Genomic DNA, 5,946 nt, shown 5'->3' with positions numbered 1-5,946 from the left:
AGATAAAAAAACTAAATAAACTAAAACTAAAAACTTAGATACACTGAAAACAAATGTAGTGACGCCAAGTAACACATTGAATTAAACTTGTTATGTCTTGTATTCAGTACAAATCGTTTCTCAAATAAGTGTGAAATAAAGACTGTCAGTGGTGACTGTAATATTCGTTTTGACCACTTTATCTAGAAACGCCATTCACTTACAAAATACAAATTTCATTCTTTACCACTAGGGTGGCGCTTTTGGATCAGTAAAACAATAGTTTCACTGGTAAAACTGTAAACTAAGCAGCACTGCACTCACAAACACTGCTTTATCAGGCATTACAGACATGATCCAATCAGACCAATCACCGCAGATTAGTGTCACAAATCATTAAACTAATCGTTTGGGAGGTCAAAAATAAATGCATATTAAAAGATAATAAAAGTGTTTTTTGAGCTTGCATGCATGTCAACCAAAATAATTAACCTTTCAATCTTTCTGGGCACTTTATGCATTTTTAGGATTATTACTTTTTCTTTTTTTTTGCACTGTGAAATAATTTTCAAAAATGAATTGTTATAAAAGTATATCTAAACAGAAACACAATATTACGCTCTAGCAGTTAATGAATAGAACTGCTTGCGTCTTGTGGAAGAACATCGTAACCGGAACTACTACTCTCTGTTTATGTCTATGAAGAATCACAAAGGTACTGGGTTACTCCGCCGCTGGTACCCCGAAGCAATCTAAAATAGTCCGAATATAAAACACTTATTATAGGTGCACCCTAGTGATTCAGCGACAAGCTTGAAAAACACGGGTTTGGAAAAATGGATCGCATGGTGTACTCGCTTATTATATACATTTTTCTACATTTTCAACACAAACAAAGTTACGGACCACAGCTCTGATTGGTTGTTTCTTGGCAATAGGACCACTGGGAGGAGCCAGAGGAGCTTGATTTTTACACAGATTATCTGTCTCATATTCTGCTGTCAGGACATAATGACAGGTTTAATAAATATGTAAAAAATATTTTTTTACAAAAGTTCCCTACTGCAGCTTTAAAGGTGCTGCAAGTTTTTGACTCTATGCATAAAAATCCCATAATATTTTTGTAGAAATGTAGGAATATGCTAAGTTAAAATGTTTATCTGAAAAACTATGCTACCGTCAGTTATTCTCTTTGGAAAATGTGCATTCAGAGTCAGAATGTCTGTCCCTATTTTGGTCTGTGTGACTCCGCCCACTGCCTGTTTAACCAATAGTAAAAAATGCAGAATTTTCTTTACATCAAAAAAATAAATATTAAATGATAATTTCTTCAGCTGAAATAAAAATCAGAGTTGAAATACCTAGTTATTTATTGGTAACAATCATCCAAATGAACTTATATTTTACTGTCAATCAAAAGGTTTCTAATGGTCAACCGATATGTGTTTTTTTGACAGCTGATGCCGATATCTTGGAAAGCAGAGGGCCGATAGCCGATATAAAGCCGATATGATTAATATATATATATATATATATTATTATTAATATTAAGAAATTTGAAATCATTTGGGCAATGGATTAAAACATAAATGTGTAAAATAAACATACTTATACTTTAGATGACAAGGTATTTTTCACAGATAAATAAATATTGAATAAACATTATAAAATGGAAGTAAAACACAGTAATCAACATGGCAATCAGTATTCTGGGAAGTTTGTGTGCAATGGGAAAAATATTTTTCAAATAAAGCCTCATTTTACATACAGCACACAGTGAAGATAAAATGAATATGACACTGGGCAAACTCATAAACGCAGTATAATTTGAAATCAAAAGTTTAAAGTTTAAAGCATTCAATTCACACAGACTGACCGTCCTAAGAGAACATGTGATCATGCCGGATAACACACACACTTCAGAAGATCTCACAGCTGGATTCGGCTAAGTTTGCAAGGTTTTGTGAAATTAAATATTCATTAGTCATTCAAAGATTAGTTTAAATTATAAAAATGCGCATTTGCTTAATGCTGACGGCAAACAAGAAAGCATTATAATGATTGGCTTTCTGTTATTTATCGGCATAATATAAAAGCAATCATTATAATAATTGTATTCAGCCGATGCCGATATTTAAAAAAATGCCAAATATCGGCCGATATATCGGTCGACCACTAAAGGTTTCCACCAATCGAATCTCTCTACTTCAGTTCAGATTCCAGTTTGCTTTGTTCTATCCGCTTTGACATCTTTAGCTAAACAAAAAATACGATTTCTTTCACTAGTCATCTTACCCTTCTTCCTTTCGGCCCGGAAATGCCTGCTGCTCCTCTCGGCCCTTGTGGACCCTTGAGACAAAGAGATAAAGTAAAATGTCAGCTAAGTGGAAAGTTACTCCAAACCTCAATCTTTCACTCTAAAATTTGTGTTTCAAACCGCAGAGGATCATGGGTAAACATACTGGTGAACCTTGCGGGCCGAAATCCCCAGGACCTCCTGGAAGACCCGGATACCCCTTCAACAGACAAAGAGACACACGGTTAACACCATAAACACACTAACCAGTGACCCAACTAACTAGTGCACATATTCAGATTGGACTAACCGAGTTTTATAAATTATTTATACAGAAATATATTCTAAATGTGTTTTCAAATATTTTTACACATGTTTTGCATCACACAACAATTTACATACAAGAAACAATTCGTTCTGCTGGTGTTACATTAAAGAGCCAAAATATAATTTATCATTATTAATGATGTTCTTCCTTATATTTACCTCTTTTTTTATTTTTCAGATCAAAATTTTAAACACTCTCATAATGTGTATGATTGTGAACAATTATGTATTGGAGTATGATAGGTTTTTTATTTTATTAAATTTTTTTACTACTGTTACAAAGAATTCAGAGATTTAAGAATGATTTAAGAATGATCTGGTAAGTAAAAAAAATATAGATATATTTTTAAGCATAAACACTTTATTTAAATCTTTTTCCCCCCTTTTGAAATAAGTCTTCAAAATCTTATGTTATTTGGCTTCTCAAGTAAATCTATCTTAATTTAAGAATGTTTAGATGTTTTTGCTGAAAAACAAGACACAAATAATCAGTAAGTAGATCATTTTTTGCAGTGCAATGCATTTGAATGTATGTTTGCTAATGTGACATTAGTTCTTACTGTTGAACCTTTCTCTCCTGGAGGACCCAAAGGACCAGGAGGACCTCGATCACCCTGAAAAATAAATAAGAACTAAAATCAGGTTTCGCTGAAAACTGTCGAAAGATTTTTAACCAGAAATTAAGTAACAGAATAAATGTGGATCATGACGCTTGAGTGATTTAAGATACAGACCCTGTCTTAGTTTTACCTTTTCTCCAGGTTGTCCGCTAACTCCGGTTATTTCCTATCAGTCCCGCCGGACCCTGAACAACACAGAACAAGAGCTGGTTAAACACACACACACACACGCACACACACACACGCACGCACGCACGCACACACACACACACACACACACACACACACACACACCACACACACACACACACACACACACACACACACAACACATTCCTCATGTAACATTTTGGAAAGTGTTCAGACAAGAACTGAAGAATTAGGAAGAGTAAATGGATGTGTGAATATAATATAATATAATATAATGCACTGTATTATAATCCATATGACAGATTTGAGTATTGACTATATTTAGCTACTACTAAATATTGTAGAAACAATTTTCTGTAAAGTTGCTTTGTAACGATTGTATTGTAAAAAGCGCTATACAAAATAAACTTGAATTGAATCAAATTGAATTGCATTAAATCTTTAACACTTCTCATAGGCATAAATTCACATAAAAAAAATGCATTGTAAACCAATGACATTAAAAAAGTAACGGCACATCTAAAGATGCCATTTTGTAATTAAATACAAGTGCAACTGAGATTTGCATCATATGACTGGAAATTATGAGGCTGATGGATGAATGCCATGATGTTTTTATAGTATTTTTGCCATTTTTGGAGAGTGATATTTTAAATGAACTGAACGGAAGAAAGTTAATGATGACTAAATTCTCATTTTGGGGTGAACTGTCTCTTTGAGACCGTCCTGCATCTTCACACACTGACTGTAATGATCTGTAATGATTCCACAGCGGGTCATTTACTAACATGCTAAACTGCTCGGATCCATCTCGTTGTTAACAGATCGATGTGTTATGACAGCAAGGATTAAATAAAGCTCTGTTTCCAGTGGCGCACTAAACACAATGAACTCAATGTGGATTTACTGTACACTCCCAGAACTCATAAATCATCACAGACGTGGAACATCACACTCCTGTACAGGATTTTCCATCGCTTCCATGTAAGTTGGTACAGTACAAGTACGTTTTTGGGATGATTCCCAGCATGCACCTTCTGCCCAGGGGAAATTTCCGAAGCATTCAATGTCCCTCTGACAGTTCATTTGTCACAGAACTATCATTACATCAGATATCTTTGGCTTGTCTGACTAAAGCTCCTAAAAAAATGTTTCCATGTCAATGTTTCATGCAAGTCATTCCCCATGTTTAAATTCTAAAACAAAGAACATTATTGTAAGGTAAGGAGGCAAAGTGTTAATAAATTGATGAAGATTAATTAATAACATCATACATTTTTTACATATACATGTATTTAAAAATACAGTAAAATAGTAGAAAATTATAAAATATTATTATAATTTAAAATAACTGTTTTCTATTTGAATATATTGTACAAATTTTCATCAGCCATTAAACCAGTCTTCATAGCCACATTCTACTACTATAGTTTTTTCTGCATCATATTTCGGTGGAAATCTATGATTTTTTTAAATTAAAGTTCAAAAGAGCAGCATTTATTTGAATCTTTAGTAAAATTATACGTCTTTACTGTCACTTTTGATGAATTAAATGCATCCTTGCTGAATAAAAGTATTAATTTCTTTAAAAAAAAAAACCGTTTGAACTGTGGTATCTATTTTATTGTTTATTTACAGTATATATTTATGAGCATATATATCATTTTTAGCACAGCAATCTCACAAACCTCCTCTAGAATTACAAAAATATCAGAAAATGTTGAAAATGTCTCAAATTGTGGTCAGATTTGCAAGTATGTCAAAATCGGCAATCAAAGGCTAATTTCTCATGAAACTCCTCCAAGATTAAATGATCTGAGCTGCTGTCTAAATTCATTATATATATATATATATATACATCCGAGACCGAGAATATGGAGAGATTACATAAGAACTGGATTCTGGAGAGTCAATAAATAAAATAATGAGCTTTCTGAAAGCATGCCAGACGTCACAGATGTTCTTCGGGAGATATACAAAGTGCATTTTGGGATTGACGAGGCTCTCCATATTTTCCTGGAAAAGCCGAGCGACAGCCAGTAGTAGATTAATCTGCTGTAACAGTCACTACATCAAATGTGTCATCCGAACCTCAAAGGATGGATAATCTGCAGCTAAAAACACTCAAGACACGTCAAAAGCCATATAAAATCACCTACATCATCAGCAGCTACTTTTCGATTACAACCGAAACTATTTTGTTACTGTGAGTCCTCAGAGGAAATGCTTGCTGAATGATTTTAGCTTTAAATCAATCCTAACACTATCTGAAATCCATGTTCCGCTGCCGTCTAGGGGATGAAGATGAAGCTACAAGAATTGAAAGCAACTCCAGTCTGTATCATACTTAAAAAATACGTCACGAAATAGAAAGACATTAAAAATGTTATAGAAGTTTACATTTACTGTGAAGAAACTGTTGTGTACTTGTGTTTTTGATATAAAATAAATATTTTACAAAATATTTTGAAACCTATAAGATTAAAGCCATATGTCTAATAAATTATGTTCCAAATTTGAAGTTAGCATTACAAAAATGTAGGTACTGTACTTGTGAGAAAAAACCACCAGGTG

General features: G+C 33.3%; 1 long non-coding RNA gene across 1 annotated transcript in view; it reads right to left on the bottom strand.

Moving 5' to 3' along the window:
* Positions 1–2,254: 2,254 nt before the first annotated feature.
* LOC113098724 (uncharacterized) overlaps positions 2,255–5,946 on the bottom strand; it is a 4,631-nt gene continuing 939 nt past the window's right edge. The window contains exons 3-6 of the long non-coding RNA XR_003289183.1: positions 3,353–3,407; positions 3,163–3,216; positions 2,442–2,495; positions 2,255–2,328 (exon numbers count right to left, since the gene is read on the bottom strand). This is a non-coding gene — a long non-coding RNA (uncharacterized LOC113098724). The remainder of the gene's footprint in view (positions 2,329–2,441; positions 2,496–3,162; positions 3,217–3,352; positions 3,408–5,946) is intronic.

The sequence above is a fragment of the Carassius auratus genome, unplaced genomic scaffold (genome assembly GCF_003368295.1).
Source record: "Carassius auratus strain Wakin unplaced genomic scaffold, ASM336829v1 scaf_tig00216622, whole genome shotgun sequence".
Classification (NCBI taxonomy): Eukaryota; Metazoa; Chordata; class Actinopteri; order Cypriniformes; family Cyprinidae; genus Carassius; species Carassius auratus.
This window is presented reverse-complemented; position numbering and strand designations above follow the sequence as displayed.